The sequence below is a fragment of the Pongo abelii genome, chromosome 6 (genome assembly GCF_028885655.2).
Source record: "Pongo abelii isolate AG06213 chromosome 6, NHGRI_mPonAbe1-v2.0_pri, whole genome shotgun sequence".
NCBI lineage: Eukaryota > Metazoa > Chordata > Mammalia > Primates > Hominidae > Pongo > Pongo abelii.
Window position 1 is genome coordinate 79,815,855 of NC_071991.2, and position 23,917 is coordinate 79,839,771.

Below are 23,917 nucleotides of genomic sequence, written 5' to 3' on the forward strand. Positions count from 1 at the left end.
ACTTTCTGCTGTAAATTTGAGCTAAACCAGAACAGGCTAATCTATTGCAATGGCCTATTCATCCTTTTTCTTGGAGTTTAGCTATCAGTCATCTTGTTGCTGAGAACAAAGCCAGCCTAGTTGTTTGTAAGCAAGCCTCTAGAGAGACAGAAACTGTCTTGTATTTCTTTGAATATCCTCTACTGCCTCTAACACTGTGCCTCGGCTATATTTCTGGATCTTTATTTAATTGTTTTGAATGCTTCTTTTGTTTAATTTCTGCCATATCCATTAGGAAAACAACGTAATCCTTCCTCCAACGCCGATGGTGTAAGCCTCCATGACCGGGCAACATTTGCCCCCATGTTTAAAGAATTTAGTTCTGTAAGGCTGGTTGACCCATCTGACAGGAATTCCTGCACCGAGTGGTCAGTCAGTGAAGATCTCTTTCCACTGGTAACTTTATCAAGAAAGTAAGATACAAGACTGTATGTAAAGTATATTATCCTATGTGAAATCAAGGGACAGAAAATAACTGGAAGGAAATATTCCAAAATGTTAGCAGTAGTTTCTCCCGGAGAATGTGATGTATACATTTGGATGGGTGATATATAAAGTACTTTTCATAGATCTGGGCAAGAGATATTTTAGAGGGCTCCACATACCACAATCACCCACAAATAAATGTATTAAAGAACACACAGATGCCTTTATCACTCAGGATGTGGCACTCAGAGCTGGCCCAGCATAGTCTATAACACTTAACATCACTCTCATGACCACACTGTTCAGGTCCTAGGGAAGTGTGCCTCTGTATCTCTTCCCTGTATCCTTAAAAGAAAAGGTGACCTAATTTGAAAGTTGATAAAAATCAGGGATTATGATGATGTTGCTTCAGAATTCTTGGAGGATGTAAGAGAAAAATAGTGCTGGGTTATGAGAAGAACAAAACTTACCAAATTCCTCCCTGAAGATAACATAAATGCAATAGATTCTTTTACAACAAAGTGTCATTTCTCAATAATGCCAAGAATCCTTTTTCATGCTTCTCTTCTTGTTCACATTCCTGGTTCCCATGCTACTCAATTAGCATAATATTCAGAAAAGTTGCAGATGGTGATTTAGGAACATTTTGTAATATTAACATTTCATATTACCCTTAAATTTGCATGCATCATATGTGTATCATAGCACCAATTCTTTATATTGGTAACTAGGTGGACATAGAACATTTACAATTTGAATAGTGTTATCTCTATAAAAACAAGATTTAATTAAAATGTTAATATATGAAATGAAATTTTGGCATATATTAATTATAACTTGGATTTTACCTTTTAAAGTTAATAGATCATTTTGAATATTTTAAAAGACTTTTATAAACATATAAAATAACTTAGATTTTATTTTTCTATTTAATTTACATATTCTCATTAAAATATGTTTAAATATACTTTGAATATAATTGCAATTTTTAAAGGCTTCAGAGAATTACAATGAGTTGAAAACAAATGATGTAAACATATTGATTATAACAACAAAGTACTTTTTCTGAAATAAAGGCAAGAAAACTTAATTGATGGAACAATACAAATTTATAAGTTATGTATAAATTTTATTACTCATTCAACCATCACAACACATAGAAAAGCCAGATGTATGCAATAATAACTTTAGCAGACATTTTGCCAGCCCTCAGACCTATAAAAACTGTAGCTTTACATATATCCTTTGTTTTTTGTCACTATGAGGGTATATTTGTCAAGGTAGGAGGATAAAATATATTTTATATAACAGTTTATAATATAGAACTGAAATCCCCTCCAAGTGTCAGCTTCAACAATCCCCTTGGGTCTATTTGTTCAGACTGGAGTGTCCATCCAGTCTCCCATGCTAGATGAAACATAGATGAAAGCCTAGACCATCCCCAAATGGCAGTGTCCCTGACCTCGTGGCAGGACAGAAAGAAGGCAGCCTGGAGGAAGTGACTGATTCACCATGAAACAGCAGTTTCACCAAAACAGAGACCTCCCGGCAGCTCCAGGCCAGAATTATAAAGAACTTTAAGAGCCAGTCCCACAGGAAGAGGGCCAATTATGTCCCCAGACATGGTACAAAAGAATAGCAGAAAGATACAACCATGGGGAAAATTGAGCCCTACAAATAATGCCTCTTGTGGTGAGTTTCCTTTAGTTTCCTCAGCCCCAACACTCAGATATGCTTAAGACAAAAAGTTCTTGAACTTGACAGACAGCTGAGAGCACCGATTGTCTCAAGAGCAGAGATTCTTTGGAAATAATAAGGTGCAAACACTGTCAAATGGCTCCCTTTGCATTGAACTGCAATCTCCAGCTATAAAGGCTGCCAGGACCAGCAGGGGCAAAGCTCTGAGCCATCCCTCAGAACACCAGGCTTCTGGTATCTGAGGGCTCCTGGACTTCCTAATGACAGAGGCCTAGGCAGCCCAGGTTTGGGATATGTTTTTTCGGAGGAATCTCCAGGCACGACACTCAGAGAAACAAGCAGCCAGTGAAGAAGGTTGTGTGGCCCCTGTTGGGAAGGTTACTAAGCAGTGGGACCCTAGGTGAAGACAGCTGGGCTTCTCTTTTTTTTTTTTTTTTTTTTTTTTAACCGTCTTTCTCAGAGCTTAGCTGGACAAAGCCCTGCTGAAGCCAGAGGTGGGCCCATGGATGTATATCTTCTTCTGGCACCGTGCTGCTGGAAAGTGTCTCCCTTGAGAGAAATTATAAATGTTCTGGGCTCCTCAGAATTCCAGATTCTTTCTAAAGGCAGCAGTGCAACCTAGATGGATTCTCATGTAAAGCGCCCAGTCAGAAATTGATCTGGGAAGCTGGTGTTAATTCACCAAGACAGGATTACTGGATACTGAATGATTGAATGCTGCTCAGAACTCACTGAAGGTTCACACATTTGAGAAAGCCTGGCATACTCTACCCTGATTTGCCATATGCACATATTCACAAAATGTCCAAGGTCTGGTACTATCAGTGTTCAGGTTATTCATTGCTGCCCTCATTTATCAAATACTTATTTAGAGTATTTGATATCAAATACTTATTTAGAGTATTTGATATCAAATACTTATTTAGAGTATTTGATATCAAATACTTATTTAGAGTATTTGATATCAAATACTTATTTAGAGTATTTGATATCAAATACTTATTTAGAGTATTTGATATCAAATACTTATTTAGAGTATTTGATATCAAATACTTATTTAGAGTATTTGATATCAAATACTTATTTAGAGTATTTGATATCAAATACTTATTTAGAGTATTTGATATCAAATACTTATTTAGAGTATTTGATATCAAATACTTATTTAGAGTATTTGATATCAAATACTTATTTAGAGTATTTGATATCAAATACTTATTCAGTGCCTGAGGGTTAAAACACAGGAATGTGAAGAATCACAATATTCTTGAGCCCTTAGATTTTTTTAGGTGTTTAAACAAGGCCAGGTTCTTCTCTAGGTGGAATAAAGTAAAATTCAGTTTGATGGGGGACGGAGGGTATAAACAACTCCTCTATGGCCTAGATCATTGAAAACACCAAAATTTGTATTCTAAATTTTAATATGGAAATGTGGTCTGGCCTGATTTTCTTCCTTGTGTTATTGCTTTAATCTAATCCTTCTGTAGCAGCAGTCCCCAGCGCAGAGGCTTGTAGTAGTGAATGTGTTTGGGGAGTACATAGAGGGAGAAATGTGGGTGTTCTCTGTGTGTGTGTTCAAAGCTTTTGATGTTAAAAAACATACTCTCTACCCTGTGGCTTTTCCACTTATGAGACTTGCTCAGGCCTTGTGTATCCCTTCCTAGGCCTCTGCTCACATTTAACCCCGATGAAATGTCCTCCAGTCTCTGTCCAGCTCTGCTTCTTGCTCTTGGTGCCCTATTTATACATCAAAAAACCAGTAAAGCTGCCCAGGAGTACTGATCTCTAATGCCAAGAATCAAAAATCACAATAAAATGTATAGCTAATTTTTCCTGTTTTTAATGTGCCAAGTACTTTACTTTCTGTTTCATTTTATATTCACAAGCTTTGCCATTGTTCTAATGAGGCGCTGAGGTCACGAGACTGGCCTGGGATCACGTTGCTGGAACGCAGCAGATCTGGGATTCAAAACCAAATCTCTTTGACCTCCAAACCTATGCTCTGAGTTAAAATGCTGTGTGGTCTCCTCTAAGCCCCTTTAACACTCACTGTCTCCAGTTGTGTCCTCTTTTCCATTCCTAATATGATCGTCTTCTGTTCTTAATACAGGCAGCCAGAATTTTGTTCCTTTTCAAAGTTTCTTCAGAGAACCAATCTTAATTGTTGATCGATGTTTTCTATTTCATCAATTTTCAACCTGATCTTTTATTTCCTTTAACCTAGTTTCTTAAGACTTATTCTGCTGTTCCTGTTTTTAATTTCTCAGACTTGATCAGTTCATTAATCTCTACCTTTCATCAATATGAGCACTCAGGTAATACATTTTCCTCTAAGTACAGCTTTTCTTCAAGTTTTGATATTTAGTCTTGTTAATCATTCTATTCCAAGTATCTTCCATTATATTAATTATATGACGCAGAAATTATTTGAGTTTTTAAACTTACAAGTATGCGTTTCTCTAACTTAATTGTAAGAGTATAGAATGTATACCAGACTTTTCTGTCCTAGCACATGGTCACTTTTCATAAATTTTCTGTGTGCTTGGAAAGAATGCATATTTGCCAGTTGTTGAGCAATGTTCTTATATAGATTCATTTTACCAAATGTGTTGGTGGTATTGTTTGGTTCTATATACTTTGCAATTTTTGTCTTTTGATCTTTTAATTACTGTAATAGAAATATGTATTAAATTTCTGACAATGGTGATGAAGTTAGCAACTTCTTGTAGTTTAACCAGAATTTCCTTTTGATGAAATAAATCTGTTTCTAAGTCGATATACACCTAGAATGGTTAAAGCTTCCCAGTGAATTACATCATTCATCATTATCCACCTCCTTAAAGTTTATTGTGGCTGATATTAATTACTTTCTCTTCACCAGCTTTCTCTTAAGCAGTATTTTCCTAGTACATATTTCTGTTAATCTTTTAATTTTAAACACTTCTGGTGGAATGTCTTCATATTTTAGGTGTCCCTTTAGGGAAAACATAACCGAACTGGATTTTATTTTTTAATTCGGTATGATAGTCATTATCTTTTAACCAGAAGGTGTAACCTATTTACTCTTATTGTGAATTGTGATATATTTAGTCCATGTTATCATTTTTTCAATCTTATCATTTGGGTTTCTTTGTTTTTTTCTGATCGTGTTCTTTCCTGCCTCAACTTAAAAATGTGTTCTATTTTATTTTTTCTATTAGTATAATAATTATAAATTTGATTCCCATTCTTTAATGATTTTCTATAAATATTAACATTAATATTTAAGTTAAGTCCATGTCTTTGCATTCTCTTGGAATACTAAGACTTTATAATGCTTTCATTATAATGATACCACCACTCCATAGACAAATAATATGCTATTTCTGCTTATTATTTTTTTAGCTCTACATGTTAAACATTTATTATTATTTTATACAGTTTCTATTTATTTAGATATACTGATATTTTTAACATTTATTCTTACATATTGGGGCTTTCCTTATGGGACCATATTCTTTCTTCCTAATGCACTTTTTCTAGAAGTTTCTTTAGTAAGATGTTGATGGTACATGGACAAAAAGAAAAGAACAACAGACACCAGAGCCTCCACCAGCTGGAGGACAGGAGGAGGTAAGGATCAAAAAACTAACTATCGGGTACTATGCTTATTACCTGGGTAACAAAAACATCTGTACAGAAAACCCCAATGACATATAATTTACTATTGTAACAAACCTGCACCTGTACCCCTCAACTTAAAATAAATGTTTAAATAAATAAATAAAAAGATGTTGGTGGTAAGGTCTTTTTTTTAATCTCAAAATGACTTTAATTCGACCTTGTTCAAAAGAGGTGATTTTACTGGGTGTATAATTCTTTTCCTTTCTTTCTTCTTTTTTTTTGTAGAGATGGGGTCTTACTATGTTGCCCAGCCTGATCTTGAACTCCTGGCCTCAATTGATCCTCCCCACTTGGCCTTCCAAGTGCTGGGATTACAGATGTGAGCCACTGTGCCCAGCCTACAGTTATTTTCTTTTAGAAATGTGTAGAAACATTCCACTCTCCTCTGGCCTCACTGTGCTCTAGAGAAGTCCCTCTATAAGTAATAGCAATAATAAGCAGTTAAAGCTTTTTTTATAGTGTTACAATGTGCCAGGGACTATTTTTGGCTATATTTATACACACTGTCATTTAATTTTCATGTCCATACTATGAAGTAGGTACTATTGTAGGTCGAGTATCCCTTATCCAAAATGCTTGGGACCTGAAGTGTTTTTGATTTCAGATATTTTCGGATTTGGGAATATTTGCACTTACATAATGATATATTATTTCATTTATGTTCATTTAAGTTCATTTATGTTTCATATATACCTTATATGAATAGCCTGAAGGTAATTTTATACAATATTCTAAACAATTTTGTGCATGAAGTACATGAAACAAAGTTTTGACTGCATTTTGTCTACAACCCATCACATGAGGTCAGGTGTGAAATTTTCCACTTCTGGTGCTCAAAAAGCTTCCAATTTTTGAGTATTTCGAACTTTCGGCTTAGGGTTGCTCAACTTGTATTGTTATTTCCATTTTATAGATGAGGAAACTCAGGCAATTAGTTCGTTAGTGATAGAGCCTAGATTTGAATCGAGGCAGTCTGGCTTCAGAGTCTGTACTCTTAACCATTACACTTGCAGCATTTCTGACTTATTTCAAGTAGAACTTTTAATTTTTACTTCTTAGGATTTGTGTAACTTCCCACATTTTATGTGACCTGTTATTCTACAGCTCTGGAAGATTATCAGACATTATCACTTCAGATTTTGGCTTTTCTCTATTCTTTGTCTGAAATATCCAGTAGACATATGTGTAAACTTATTAATCCCTCATATTTTTCACATTTCTAATCTTTGTCTAAGAAGCATAATCGTCTCTTCAGTTGGAGTTTCTGTTGCATCATTTTTTCTTTTCTTTTTTTTTTTGTCCTAATTGGCTTAACCCATTGCTGATCTAATTTAATTACTATATTTTTAGTTATAGAAATTGTATTTGGTTCGTTTTAAAATTAGTTTGGTACTTTTATAGTCTTTTCTTGTTTGCTTGGTTATATTTTTAATGGTCTCTTTAATTAAGTGTATCTCATACAGTTATTTTTTATATTTATCGAATAATTTTAATAGCTTTGGTCTTTATTGTTTCTGCTAACTTTCTAATGGTGGTTTCTTTCCTCATATATGTTTTAATCTTGCATGTGTTTCCTGGAATGGTAATTCTTTTAGACCTAAGTGTGGGTGGGTTTCTTCAAACAGAGTTCACATTGACCTCCACTGTACCCCTGGAGGCACCTCCATATGTAGACCATTTTACAGTAAATTATCAGCTTCAACGGTATAAATAATGTTCCCAATCCACATGAAGGCAGGCTTCTGCTTGTGAAATTATATCTATTTGTTATTTCCTCAACATAGGCCAGAGAAAAAGATAAACAAGTTTATTCACTTCCTTTCTCTAGGAGGTGGTCCCCACCATTCACTCAATTTTAAGGGGTCCAGGCTTTCTAAAATTGATATTGGATCATACTTCCCACCTTAGGCATGCGCTTGACTTAGTCACTCATCCCTCACTGGAGCTCTTGAAAACCTAAGCTCTGGCTTTCAGGGCAACTATCTACTCTAGTGCTCCTTCCCCTCGCTGGATTTCTGCTTTCCTCCAAGGTTTTCTTTACAGTCTTGCCAGCTCAGCTATGCCTTTAACATTACTTTTTAAAAAATATTGTACCCACCAGGTCTGATCATAATTTTTTTTAAATTAATTAATTAATTTATTATTATTATACTTTAGGTTTTAGGGTACATGTGCGCAATGTGCAGGTTAGTTACATATGTATACATGTGCCATGCTGGTGCGCTGCACCCACTAACTCGTCATCTAGCATTAGGTATATCTCCCAGTGCTATCCCTCTCTCCTCCCCCCACCCCACAACAGTCCCCAGAGTGTGATGTTCCCCTTCCTGTGTCCATGTGTTCTCATTGTTCAATTCCCACCTATGAGTGAGAATATGCGGTGTTTGGTTTCTTGTTCTTGCGATAGTTTACTGAGAATTATGATTTCCAATTTCATCCATGTCCCTACAAAGGACATGAACTCATCATTTAAGCTACCTACAAATACCATTATATCAGCAACAGAAACCAAGAGTTACAGTTTTTAGTGTTCCTCGGCTACCTGTTTGCTATCCTATATTAAGTTTTCTTTTTGTCTTATGTCTCCACATCTTTTGAATAAGCGCTTCATGAGGAACATGCAAATAAAAATTTTACTTCTGCTCATACAGACATTTTTCAATGTTCTGTTTTTCTCTTCATTTTGATTGCTCAAAGATTCATGGACTTTTAAAATTCTAACCCAACATCCGGAACGTGAATGGTAGTCTTATCTTCATAGACTCTCTATTTCAAACAATATTACACAAAATGTTGAATCTACTTTCTACCTCCTTAAACTCCATTTTCCTCCAAGATATTTCTACTTTTAAATCTTCCACATTTTCCTAAAGCAATAACCCATAAAAATCAGCAAGTTTTTGCAACAATTGAAGAAAAAAAATCTGACCAGAATTCCTAGTAAGACTTGGCAGAAATGATCTTCCCCTACAATTCATCTGTCCCAGAATTAAAAATCTTCCAGAAAGATTTTCAGTGACCACTTGGACTTCTTTCTAGGAAGTTTTCAGAGGTTGTTATCCATGCAAGGGAAACAAGCAGGTTACATATGGAGAAATTGCAAAGACTTCAATTTGATTTAAGATCATAAAACAGGCCAGTGTCATGGATTCCCATAGAGACTGGGACATCCCCCTACAGTTTACCCATATTATAATACTTCTGAAGTATTTCAGAGTCATCTGAACAGTACCTGTCAAATGTGAGACCACCTGACACTGGTCAGGTACTTTTTCTGCAGATGCTGTATCACTTATTACAAATCAATAAATTAGGGCCCCCAAACACAGCACCAGAAAAGCCATTTGTACTTTGGGAAGATCATGGCGGATGGGAGGCAGGACTAGAATGCAGTTCCCACTCAGACAGACAGAGCAGCATGTGGAGGCTCGCCTCATGAACTTTTGTTCCAGCATAACTGCAGGAATAAATCAGGGAAGCCAAGAGAACCCACAGACCCTCTGAAGGAAACAGATTGCTCCTGCAGGACCCGGAAGACCCTCCAAATACTAACAGGTGCTGGTATCCATGGCTGAGAGACCCACAGAAAGTTCACATCACAGGACTCTGTGCAGACGACCCCCAGTACCAGCTCAGAGCCTGGTAGACTTGCTGGGTGGCTAGATCCAGAACAGAGATAACACTACAGCTTGGCTCTCAGGAAGCCACGTCCCTAGGACAAGAGCAGGGAGTACTACATCAAGGAAACACCCTGTGGGACAACAGAATCTGAACAACAGCCTTCAGCCTTAGACCTTCCCGCTGACAGAGCCTACACAAATGAAAAGGAACCAGAAAACCAACTCTTGGTAATATGACAAAACAAGGTTCTTTAACACCCCTCAAAAATCACACTAGCTCACCAACAATGGATCCAAACCAAGAAGAAATCCCTGATTTACCTGAAAAAGAATTCAAGAGGTTAGTTATTAAGCTAATCAAGGAGATACCAGAGAAAGGTGAATCCCAATTTAAGGAAGTCAAAAAAAGATACAAGAAATGAGGGGAGAAATTTTCAATAAAATAGATGGCATAAATGAAAAACAATCAAAACTTCAGGAAACAATGGATGCACTTATAGAAATGTAAAATACTCTGGAAATTCTCAGCAATAGAATAGAACAAGCAAGAGAAGGAACTTCAGAGCTCAAAGACAAGGTTTTTGCATTAACCCAATCCAACAAAGACAAACTAAAAATAATAAGAAAATATGAACAAAGCCTTCAAGAAGTCTGGGATTATGTCAAATGACCAAACCTAAGAACAACTGGTATTCTTGAGGAAGAAGAGAAATCTGAAAGTTTAGAAAATACATTTAGGAGAATAACTGAGGAAAACTTCCCCAGCCTTGCTAGAGATGTAGATATCCAAATAAAAGAAGCTCAGAGAATACCTGGGAAATTCATTGCAAAAAGATCATCACCTAGGCACATTGTCATCAGGTTGTCTAAAGTCAAGACGAGGGAAAGAATCTTAAGAGCTGTGAGGTAAAAGCACCAGGTAACCTAAGAAGGAAAGCCTATCAGATTAACAGCAGATTTCTCAGCAGAAACCCTACAAGCTAGAAGGGAATGAAGCCCTATCTTCAGCCTTTTTAAACAAAACAATTATCAGCCAAGAATTTTGTATCCAGTGAAACTAAGCTTCACAAATGAAGGAAAGATACAGTCTTTTTCAGACAAACAAATGCTGAGAGAATTTGCCACTACCAACCCAGCACTACAAGAACTGCCAAAAGGAGCTCTAAATCTGGAAACAAATACTGGAAACACATCAAAACAGAACCTCTTTACAGCATAAATCTCATAGGACCTATAAAACAAAAATACAAAAACAAACAAATAACAACAACAACAAAAAGATGTACGGGCAACAAATGGCACAATTAATGGAATGGTACCTCACATCTCAATACTAATATTGAATGTAAACAGCCAGAATGCTCCACTTAAAAGATGCAGAATTGCAGAATGGATAAGAATTCACCAACCATCTGCTACCTTCAAAAGACTCAGCTAACACAAAAGAACTCACATAAACTTAAGGTAAAGGGGTGGAATAAGACCTTCCATGCAAATGGACACCAAAAGCCGGTAGGAGTAGCTATTCTTTTATTAGACAAAACAAACATTAAAGCAACAGCAGTTAAAAAAGACAAAGAGCAAGATTATATATTGATAAAAGGCCTTGTCCAACAGGAAAATATCATAATCCTAAATATATATGCACCTAACACTGGAGCTCCCAAATTTATAAAACAATTACTAATAGACCTAAGAAATGAGATAGACAGCAACACAATAACAGTGGGGTACTTCAATACTCCACTGACAACACTAGATAGGTCATCAAGACAGAAAGTCAAAAAAGAAACAATAGACTTAAACTATACCCTGGAACAAATGGACTTAACAGATATTTACAGAACATTCTACCCAACAACTGCAGAATATACATTCTATTCATCAATACATAGGTCTTTCTCCAAGATAGACCATATGATAGGCCACAAAATGAGCCCCAGTAAGTTTAAGGAACTTGAAATTATATCAAGCACTCTCTCAGATCACAGTGGAATAAAACTGGAAATTGACCCCAAAAGGAACCCTCAAAACCATGCAAATACACGGATATTAAATAACCTGCTCCTTAATGATCATTGGGTCAAAAATGGAAATTAAAAAATTCTTTGAACTGAACAACAATAGTGACACAATATATCAAGAGCTCTGGGATACAGCAAAGGCAGTGCTAAAAGTAAAGTTTATAGCCCTAAACGCTTGCATCAAAAAGTCTGAAAGAGCACAAACTGACAATCTAAGGTCATACCTTAAGGAACTAGAGAAACAAAAACAAAACAAACCAAAACCCAGCAGAAGACAGGAAATAACCAAGATCAGAGTAGAACTAAATGAAACTGAAACAAAAATAAATAAATAAATAAAATAAATGAAACAAAAAGCTGGTTCTTTAAAAATATAAAACTGATAGACCATTAGCAGATTAACCAAGAAAAGAAAAGAGAAAATCCAAATAAGCTCAATTAGAAATGAAATGGGATATATTACAACTGATATCACAAAAATATAAAAAATCACTCAAAGCTACTGTGACCACCTTTATGCACATAAACTAGAAAACCTAGAGGAGATGGATAAATTCCTAGGAAGATACAATCCTCCTAACTTAAATCAGGAAGAATTAGATACCCTGAACAGACCGATAACAAGCAGCAAGATTGAAATGGTAATTTAAAAACTACAAAGAAAAAAAAAGTCCAAGACCAGAAGGAATCACAGCAGAATTCTACCAGACATTCAAAGAAGAACTGGTACCAATCCTATTGACACTATTACACAAGATAGAGAAAGAGGGAACCCTCCCTAAATCATTTTATGAAGCCAGTATCACCCTAATACCAAAACCAGGAAAGGACATAACCAAAAAATAAAACTACAGACCAATATCCCTGATGAACATAGATGCAAAAATCCTTAACAAAATGCTAGCTAACTGAATCCAACAATATATCAAAAAGATAATCCACCATGATCAAGTGGGTTTCATACCAATGATGCAGGGATGGTTCAACCTATGCAAGTCAATAAATGCAATACACCACATAAACAGAATTAAAAACAAAAATCACATGATCATCTCAATAGATGCAGAAAAAGCCTTTGATAAAATCCAGCATCACTTTATGACTAAAACTGTCAGCAAAATTGGGATACAAGGGACATACCTCAATGTAATAAAAGCCATCTATGACAAACCCACAGCCAACATAATACTGAATGGGGAAAAGTTGAAAGCATTCCCTCTGAGAAGTGGAACAAGACAAGGATGCCCACTCTCACCACACCTCTTCAGCATACTATTGGATGTCCTAGCCAGAGCAATCAGACAAGAGAAAGAAATAAAAGACAAGTCAAACTGTTGCTGGAAGAGAAAGTCAAACTGTCGCCGTTTGCTGATGATATGATTGTTTAACTAGAAAACCCTGAAGACTCCTCCAGAAAGCTCCTAGAACTGACAAAAGAATTCAGCAAAGTTTCCAGATGCAAAATTAAGGTACACAAATCAGGAACTCTTCTATATGCCAACAGCGACCAATCTGAGAATTAAATAAAAAACTGAACTACTTTTACAATAGCTGCAAGAAAAAAAAATACTTAGGAATATAGCAAACCACGGAGGTGAAAGACAAGGAAAACTACAAATCACTGCTGAAGGAAATCATAGATTACACAAACAAATGGAAACACATTCCATGCTCACGGATGGGTAGAATCAATGTTGTGAAAATGACCGTACTGCCAAAAGCAATCTACACATTCAACTCAATTCCCATCAAAATACCACCATCATTTTTCACAGAACTAGAAAAAACAATCCTAAAATTCATATGGAACCAAAAAAGAGCCCGCATAGCCAAAGCAAGACTAGCAAAAAGAACAAATCTGGAGGCATCACATTACCTGATTTCGAACTACTATAAGGCCATAGTCAACAAAACAGCATGATACTGGTATGAAAATAGGCATATGGACCTATGGAACAGAATGAGAGAACCCAGAAATAAACCCAAATACTTAAGGTCAACTGATCTTCAAAAAAGCAAACAAAACTTAAAGTGGGGAAAGGACACCCTATTCAACAAATGGTGCTGGGATAATTGACCAGCCACATGTGGGAGAATGAAACTGGATCCTCGTCTCTCACCTTATACAAAAATCAACTCAAGGTGGATCAAGGATTTAAATCTAAGACCTGAAACTATAAAAATTCTAGACAATAACATCGGAAAAACCTTTCTAGACATTGGCTTAGGCAAGGATTTCATGATCAAGAACGCAAAACAAATGCAATGAAAACAAAGATAAATAGCTGGGACTTAATTAAACTAAAGAGTTTTGCACGGCAAAAGGAATAGTCAGCAAACTAAACAGACTACCCACAGAGTGGGAGAAAATCTTCACAATCTATACATCTGAAAAAGGACTAATATCCAGAATCTACAATGAACTTAAACAAATTAGCAAGAAAAAAACAAACGATCCCATCAAAAATTGGGCTAAGGCGATGAATAGACAATTCTCAAAGGAAGATATATAAATGGCCAGCAAACATATGAAAAAATGCTCAACATCACTAATGATCAGGGAAATGCAAATCAAAACCACAATGAGATACCACCTTACTCCTGCAAGAATGGTCATAATTAAATAATACAATAATAATAGATGTTGGTGTGGATGAGGTGAACAGGGAACACTTCTACACTGCTGGTAGGAATGTAAACTAGTACAACCACTGTGGAAAACAGTGTGGAGATTCCTTAAAGAACTAAAAGTAGAACTACCATTTGATCCAGTAATCCCACTACTGGGTATCTACCCAAAGGAAAAGAAGTCATTATATGAAAAAGATACTTGCACATACATGTTTATAACAGCATAATTCTCAATTGCAAAAACGTGGAACCAACCCAAGTGTCCAATGAGTGGATAAATAAACTGTGGTGTGTATATATATCTATAAAGTAAAAAGGGAGAGGAGGCTTCACTGAGTCCTAAAGGTCAAATGGGTCCAAATGGGGATATGGAGGGTAATGTGGATGGAGGGCATGAAAGAACACAGGATATTCAGAAAATGCAAATTGTTCCATATGGCTTTGGCCAAAAAGACAGTGGAAAGCAATCAAGTCAAAAGCAGCTCTTGCTGGGCCTGGTGGCATGCACCTGTAATCCCAGCTACAGAGGAGGCTGAGACAGGAGAATCACTTAAGGCCAGGAGGTTGAGGCCAGACATGGCAACACAGCAACACCCCATCTCTAAAATAATATTTAAAAATTAGCCGGGCAGGGTGGCAACCACCTGTAGTTCTAACTACTTGGGAGGCTGAAGCTGAAGGATTGGTTGAGGTCAGGAGTTCGAGGTTACAGTGAGCTATGATTGCATGACTGCACAACAGCATAGGTAACAGAGTAAGACTCTGTCACTAAAAACAAATTTTTTTAAAAGAGAAGCTCTTGTAGGAAGCAGTAGAGACAGAAAAGCTTCTGGGGAGAATGGTTTGGAGAGTGAAGTAGAAAGAAAAGATCTTAGAAAGGTAGACGAATACCTCAGCAAATGACTGTTGCAAAAAGAGCAAAAATGCAAAATATCTTGTGCCAAAGGCTTATTATTTAGACCAATACTTCTAAATATTACTGTGCATACAATTTCACCTGGGGTCTTATTGAAATGAAGATACTGATTGAATAGGCATGGGATGGGCCTGAGATTCTGCATTTCTAACAAGCTCTCAAGTGATGCTGATGCTGCTGATCCATAGGCCACACTTCAAGTAGCAAGGGTTTAGAATGTATCACGGTTTGTCCCAAGTCATTTATGTGATTGTAAAGGTAGGCTCTCATCCCATCTTTGAAAAACCACCCCCTATTACTAATATTTTCAAAGAATCTGCTTTTAAACCTTCATATAGGATGTTCCTTAACCTTTTATTGCATTTAAACCCTAGAATTAGATGAAAAGAAAATCAAATTTCATTCTTTCCTCTTCTTTCAGGATGAATATTCTTCTGGGATCTCATTTTCTCTTTTACCAAATACAGCGTCTCTTCCAAAAGAATATTTTATAATTTGGTTCTCACATTTTGTGAACATTTTATGGATACACTATACAGTTCCTCTAATAAAGGAGTCCTATAACTCAGTAGATTATAAATTACTCGGAATCTGTAGCTAGATTTCGGAGAATTTTGTACCTCCCATAGTACCAAATATGGAGCTTTGTAACAGTGAATGCTCGTATCTGTCTATTGAATAATACATATATACTCTGTTGTTTCAAAAGAATTTCATGACTACATAGAAACTGATTGTACACATAATGTTTTTTCCTCATGTGCATGTAAATTTGGCATTTCAAAATACTGGGCTTCTTTCACTTCCAATGGGAGTTTTGCACACAGTCTATAAATCTTGCTGTTAAGACATTTTCCTTCATTATCCTAAATTTATCTTAATTTCAATCCAATTAAAAACTGTTTACTAGAGTTTTCCCCTCATATAATTGAGCACAGTATAGTTGATTTTTTAACTGTAAACATACATCTGTGAATAATTCCTAAATGCCACAGTATATAGGAGATTCTGCAGCATAATGGAAGTAATTTATTTCCAAATTGCTCCCATTTCTCTTATGACTTGCTTGCAAAGCCTTATTAAAATCAAGTCCAGCAGGTATGACAAGAGGCTGACCTCACTTCCTAAGCATTATGCCTGCTGCCTGTGCAAAAGACTCCTAAGGCTTTTGCATAGCTCATAAACGCACGTCTATCTCTGAAGCTATGTCTCTAGTTAGTGATCACAGCGAAGAATACCAGCAATACAGACAAATGTTTAAAAGCATGGAATCCAGAGTAAGACTGCAGAGGTTCAGATTCTCTTTCTACCATTCATCTGTAAAGTTGAATAACAGGAGATACTTCACAGGATCATTGTGAGGATCAAATGAGCTGATGCGCATTAAGAACATGATTAGTAGTTATTAATATAATCAGAATTAAGGTAATTTTTAATTCTTACCCACTTCTATAGCAGCCAATTTCCAGGCAATAGATAGAATTGCCACAGACAGTGAAAACTAAACACCATCTGCAAAAAGAGTATAGCAACCATAACATGGTCTGTCTGGTCATCTTTGTGGTCCAATGTGATTGGTCAGCCAATCGAATTCATCTTTCAGAAAAGAATGTTTTAATATTTCCTAAACCAGCTTATTGTTTTACTCTGTGTCTCAATAGACCTAGGTTTTCTATCGGACAATTTGAACAATGTGTCCATTAGATCTGATTCATCAAATTGGGATTGAACATCCACTGTGTGCAAGGTACTCAGCGATACCAACTCGACACCAAGATGTGTGGAAGATACAACAATGAATATTTATTCAATAGCTATTAAATGCCTTACTATATGCCAGGCACTGAGCTAGGTGATGATGATATAAAAGAGAGAAGATACATATAGTTTCTGTCCTTGGGGACCTTCTAGTCTAGAGGGAAAAAATAAACCACAATTATAATGAAGTCTCAGTTCTATGCCAGGGAAGGACAAAATGCTACGGGAAAGAAGAGCAAGATAAGCAGGAGGTCTAGGAAGGTGACCAGGTGGAAGTGACCGTAAGTTGAGAACAAAGCATGAGTAGGAATTAGCCAGGTAAAGAGCTAGGAAGAGCACTAGGGAACAGCACAGGGAGATGCCCAGGCAAGTGAAGGTCCCACAGGCTTCCCTGAGAAAGCAGTAGGAGTTAAGTATGACTGCAGTGTAAGGTGTAGTGCAAGAGGGGGAATGAGGGAGAGATGCTGATAGCACCTGGTAAGCCATGGTAAGGAGCTGAGAATTTATCTCAAGGGCAGTGGAAATACACTAAAGGTTTTGGCAGGGTAATGAGATGATCCGATATACAGACATTGTAGAAAAATCACTCTGACTGCAGAGTAAGAAAGAATAGGTAAAGGGAAGGCTGGGAGCAAGACTTGAGTGAGGAAAGCCAAATCAATTGCTGTGAGGGCAAAAGCAAGAGCCAGAGATGGCTTGGACTCAGAGAGGGTCATGGAAATATAAAGAAGTGAAGGGGCTGGGAGCAGTGGTTCATGCCTGTAATTCCAGCACTTTGGGAGGCCAAGGTGGGCAGATCACCTGAAATCAGGAGTTCGAGACCAGCCTGGCCAACATAGTGAAACCCCTTCTCTACCAAAAATACAAAAATCAGCCGGGCATGGTGGTGGATGCCTGTAATCCCAGCTACTCAGGAGGCTGAGGCAAGACAATTGTTTGAACCCAGGAGGTGGAGGTTGCAGTGAGCCAAGATCTCGTCATTGCACTCCAGCCTGGGTGACGAGAGCGAGACTCTGCCTCAAAAAAAAAAAAAAAAAAAAGGAGGATTTCAAGAGATATTGAGAAGAGAGAATCAAGAACAGTCTGTAACTGATGAGATGTAGTGGGTGTGGAAGAAGGAAGAATCAAAGATGACTTTGAGATGAGAAAGAGGACATAAAGTACAGAATAGTACAGAGCCTCCTGGTCTCTGTTGTATGGAATAGGAGTTAGGACAGAGTATGGTCACTGACATAATAGAAACGTAAAAACGCAGAAGTGGCATGAGCAAATAAATCCTTAGGGATGAGGGGTTCAGAAACATCTTGAAAGGCATTGGAGTTGGTTAAGATTAATGGGGACTGGTAGTTTAGAGATGCTGAAAGGATATTTCCATTCTCCAGTGATGTCAGTCTTATAGCTTGGATCCTTTTCAGTGGCCAGTGTCCTCAGGGCAGAAGAGGCTTTCAGGGAAAGGTACTTCCATCTGTTGATCAGGACCTGGAATTCCTGCCTGAAAACATCTGCGGCACCAAGTAACATTTCTCGAGCTGTAGATATTTGAGGTCATGTCCAGGTCTTTGACGGTTTGGGAATTACTGCTCTGAAAGAGTACTTAGTGAAGGGCTTGCCAAAGGTATCAGTACAAATCACTTTCCCTACCCCCCTAAAGTTTATTTCTTTTAAAAAGAGACAAAAGCCAAATTTTGATATAGTTTTTTAAGATTTTTCCATACCAGATTTTGAAGCGGATTTTGATGCAATATCAGACCTCAAAGAAACAGATACTGCTCTCAGCCTAGATTCTGAACACTGATACTTTCTCCTTCAGCCCTACTAACCTTAGCCCCACAATCAGAGCTTTCAGCAGTGCTCTGAAGGCCCAGAGAGGAGTTATCCCGACTTAAATTGCCAACCCAGCACATGTGGGATATGTCTTTAACCACAAAATATGTTTTATTTAAGGCCTTTCCTCAATTGTGAAAACTTAAATTTAATAAGGATTGAAAAAGCCTATAAATCAAACACAATAAAATATTAAATTATGCACCTTACTCTAAGTGGGGTACATATATTTTATCATCGAAAGTGTGGGTCTGGACATTCTGGAAATTCTGGTTTCTCGGGCAGACTAGGAGTTGAAAAACAAAGCTGCATTAGTTTTCAATTTACAGAACATGATGTTAGTGATTACATTAACTTAATCTAATATTATTTCCCATATTTAAAGACAGAATGAGAACCTTGTGTTTAGATTGTTGTTGGCTTTAAAAAATATAAATGTGAATGTATGTGTGTGAGTGTGTGTGTATGTGTGTGCATACATAAAGAAATAAGGATCCGGCTGGTTTTCCATATAATAGGCCACGTTATTAGTACAGCTGCACATTCTGTGTCTCAGGGGATTAGAAACTCAGCCTAAAATCTCATTTAATTACAGAGCATTGACTACTATGGACCTCTTGCATCTGGACCCAGGAATAATAGAGAACATTTTCTCTGAATGGTTTGTAGTGTTCAGGATAGAAACACATGTAGTTCAATTTCTAACATTTGGTTAAAACGCAAAAAGCAAAAGTTCACAGATGGTTAGCTCAGCCTATTAAATAATTTTACCAAAGTTCCTGACTCTCTTTTTCTTTGGAGGCTTAAAAAGTGCAATTTCTTTCCCTTTCGCATGCAGAGGTGAAAGGGCACAAAATGACTTAGTTCATCTGTAAATGACCGTAACAATAGTCCCTACCTCAGAAGTTATCATGAAGAGGAAGCCAGATAATGTGAGTGAAAGGACATCCCAAAATATCAAATGCTATTCAATGTTAAATAGTTTTATTATCATTACTCCTGTACTCCTTTATTTATTTTTAAAAATAACCTTTTGAGCACCTACTAAGAACGAAGCATGGTTCTACATGAAGAAAATGTAGTGGTGAATATGGCAGACATGACTTCTGCTCTAATGCAACTTCCATTCTAGTGAGGCAGACAGATGAATAAATTAGATATTCCACAGAGAAAAGTACTGTGAAAAATATGAAACAGGATAATATGATAGACAGTGGCTGTGTCATTTCTTTGGAACAATCTCTCTGAAAAAGTAACATTTGAGCTGAAGACTAAATGAATTAAATGATAAAAGCAAGCCAGCCATTGGATGAACATTCCAGAGAGAAAGTAAAGCAAATGCAGTGGCCCTAAGCTGGGCTGGATTGAGGACAAGAGAGAACACAGTGGTTCGGGGGCAGTGAATTGGGAGAGACAGACAAGCTGAGGCTTGAGGGAAGGCCTGTGGCCCAATAGGCAGGGCCAGCCTTGCAGGCCACGGCAGAAGCTGGACTAAATCCCAAGAGCTGTAAGAAGCCACTGGAGGATTTTAAGCAAGGGAGAGATAGATTCTGAGCTGTGTTTAAAATGAAAGTCACTCTGGCTCCTGTATGGAAAATGGATGAGTTGGGTGGTGGAGAGGAGAGTACCCAGAGTTGTAATAGAGACATGAATTAAGAGGCTATTACAATAGCTGAGGGGAGAGGAATGATGGCGGCAGTAGGGTGGTTGCAAGAAGACAGAAAAACAGGCAACCAAAGTAGAGGGGTCAAGCTGGAAGCTTCATAGATGACCTAGAGTTCCAGGCAGAAGTTCAGGGTAGACTTGTAAAAGTCATCAGCAAAGTATTGTAGTGACTGAATTGTCCAACCCATGGCTCACAGGTTGCATGCAGCCCAGGATGGCTTTGAATGTGGCCCAACACAAATTCATAGACTTTCTTAAAACATTATGAGTTTTTTTTTTTTTTTTTTTTTTTTGAGATGGAGACTCGCTCTGTCACCTAGGCTAGAGTGCAGTGGTGCAATTTCGGCTCACTGCAAACTTTGCCTCCCAGGTTCAAGCAATTCTCCTGCCTCAGCCTCCCAAGTAGCTGGGATTACAGGCATCCACCACCATGCCTGGTTAATTTTTGTATTTTTAGTAGATACAAGGTTTCACCATGTTGGCCAGGCTGGTCTTGAACTCCTGACCTCAGGTGATCCACTCACCTTGGCCTCCCAAAGTGCTGGGATTATAGGTGTGAGCCACTGTGCCTGGCCAAAACATAATGAGATCTTTTTTAATTTTCTTTTAGCTCATCAGCTATGGTTAGTGTTAGTGTATATTATGTGTGGCCGAAGACAATTCTTCTTCTTCTTCTTCCAGTGTGGCCCAGGGAAGCCAAAAGATTGGACATCCCTGATTTAGAGGAAAACAGAGGAGGAAAATCCAGCAAAGGAGCAACCAAGAAGAGGCAGGGAGAAATCTAGGAAAGTATGGTCTAAGAGCCAAGAGAAGAAAGTGCTAAGGAGGGGCAGTTAAGAAGGAAGGAAGGGGAGAAGCCAAGATGGCCGAATAGGAACAGCTCCGGTCTACAGCTCCCAGCGTGAGTGACACAGAAGACGGGTGATTTCTGCATTTCCATCTGAGGTACCAGGTTCATCTCACTAGGGGAGTGCCAGACAGTGGGTGCAGGACAGTGGGGGCAGCGCACCATGTGCCAGCCGAAGCAGGGCAAGGCATTGCCTCACTCGGGAAGCACAAGGGGTCAGGGAGTTCCCTTTCCTGGTCAAGGAAACGGGTGACAGATGGCACCTGGAAAATCGGGCCACTCCCACCCAAATACTGTGCTTTTCCAATGGGCTTAGGAAACGGCACACCAGGAGATTATATCCCGCACCTGGCTCGGAGGGCCCTAAACCCACGGAGTCTTGCTGATTGCTAGCACAGCAGTCTGAGATCAAACTGCAAGGCGGCAGCGAGGCTGGGGAAGGGGCGCCCACCATTGCCCAGGCTCGCTTAGGTAAACAAAGCAGCCTGGAAACTCGAACTGGGTGGAACCCACCACAGCTCAAGGAGGCCTGCCTGCCTCTGTAGGCTCCACCTCTAGGGGCAGGGCACAGACAAACAAAAAGACAGCAGTAACCTCTGCAGACTTAAATGTCCCTGTCAGACAGCTTTGAGGAGAGCAGTGGTTCTCCCAGCACGCAGCTGGAGATCTGAGAACTGGCAGACTGCGTCCTCAAGTGGGTCCCTGACCCCTGACCCCCAAGCAGCCTAACTGGGAGGCACCCCCCAGTAGGGGCAGACTGACACCTCACACAGCCGGGTACTCCTCTGAGACAAAACTTCCAAAGGAACGATCAGACAGCAGCATTCGCAGATCACGAAAATCCGCGGTTCTGCAGACACCCCTGCCGATACCCAGGCAAACAGGGTCTGGAGTGGACCTCTAGCAAACTCCAACAGACCTGCAGCTGAGGGTCCTGTCTGTTAGAAGGAAAACTAACAAACAGAAAGGACATCCACACCAAAAACCCATCTGTACAACACCATCATCAAAGACCAAAAGTAGATAAAACCACAAAGATAGGGAAAAAGCAGAGCAGAAAAACTGGAAATTCTAAAAAGCAGAGCACCTCTCCTCCTCCAAAGGAACGCAGTTCCTCACCAGCAATGGAATAAAGCTGGACAGAGGATGACTTTGACGAATTGAGAGAAGAAGGCTTCAGATGATCAAACTACTCTGAGCTACAGGAGGAAATTCAAACCAAAGGCAAAGCAGTTGAAAACTTTGAAAAAACTTTAGACGAATGTATAACTAGAACAACCAATACAGAGAAGTGCTTAAAAGAGCTGATGGAGCTGAAAACCAAGGCTCGAGAACTACGTGAAGAATGCAGAAGCCTCAGGAGCCGATGCGATCAAATGGAAGAAAGGGTATCAGCCCTGGAAGACGAAATGAATGAAATGAAGCAAGAAGGGAAGTTTAGAGAAAAAAGAATAAAAATAAATGAGCAAAGCCTCCAAGAAATGTGGGACTATGTGAAAAGACCAAATCTACGTCTGATTGGTGTACCTGAAAGTGATGGGGAGAATGGAAACAAGTTGGAAAACACTTTGCAGGATATTATCCAGGAAAACTTCCCCAATCTAGCAAGGCAGGCCAACATTCAGATTCAGGAAATACAGAGAACACCACAAAGATACTCCTTGAGAAGAGCAACTCCAAGACACATAATTGTCAGATTCACCAAAGTTGAAATGAAGGAAAAAATGTTAAGGGCAGCCAGAGAGAAAGATCGGGTTACCCACAAAGGGAAGCCCATCAGACTAACAGCGGATCTCTCGGCAGAAACTCTACAAGCCAGAAGAGAGTGGGGGCCAATATTCAACATTCTTAAAGAAAAGAATTTTCAACCCAGAATTTCATATCCTGCCAAACTAAGCTTCATAAGTGAAGGAGAAATAAAATACTTTACAGACAAGCAAATGCTGAGAGATTTTGTCACCAGCAGGCCTGCCCTAAAAGAGCTCCTGAAGGAAGCACTAAACATGGAAAGGCACAACCAGTACCAGCAGCTGCAAAATCATGCCAAAATGTAAAGACCATCGAGACTAGGAAGAAACTGCATCAACTAACGAGCAAAATAACCAGCTAACATCATAATGACAGGATCAAATTCACAAAGAACAATATTAACTTTAAATGTAAATGGACTAAATGCTCCAATTAAAAGACACAGACTGGCAAATTGGATAAAGAGTCAAGACCCATCAGTGTGCTGTATTCAGGAAACCCATCTCACGTGCAGAGACACACATAGGCTCAAAATAAAAGGATGGAGGAAGATCTACCAAGCAAATGGAAAACAAAAAAAGGCAGGGGTTGCAATCCTAGTCTCTGATAAAACAGACTTTAAACCAACAAAGATCAAAAGAGACAAAGAAGGCCATTACATAATGGTAAAGGGATCAATTCAACAAGAAGAGCTAACTGTCTTACATATATATGCACCCAATACAGGAGCACCCAGATTCGTAAAGCAAATCCTGAGTGACCTACAAAGAGACTTAGACTCCCACACAATAATAATGGGAGACTTTAACACCCCACTGTCAATATTAGACAGATCAACGAGACAGAAAGTTAAAAAGGACACCCAGGAATTGAACTCAGCTCTGCACCAAGCAGACCTAATAGACATCTACAGAACTCTCCACCCCAAATCAACAGAATATACATTTTTTTCAGCACCACACCACACCTATTCCAAAATTGACCACATAGTTGGAAGTAAAGCTCTCCTCAGCAAATGTAAAAGAACAGAAATTATAACAAACTGTCTCTCAGACCA

General features: G+C 38.3%; 1 long non-coding RNA gene across 1 annotated transcript in view; it reads right to left on the bottom strand.

Moving 5' to 3' along the window:
• Positions 1-23,917, bottom strand: part of LOC129060400 (uncharacterized) — an 88,529-nt gene that overhangs the window by 50,348 nt on the left and 14,264 nt on the right. The gene's annotated exons all lie outside the window — the stretch shown is intronic.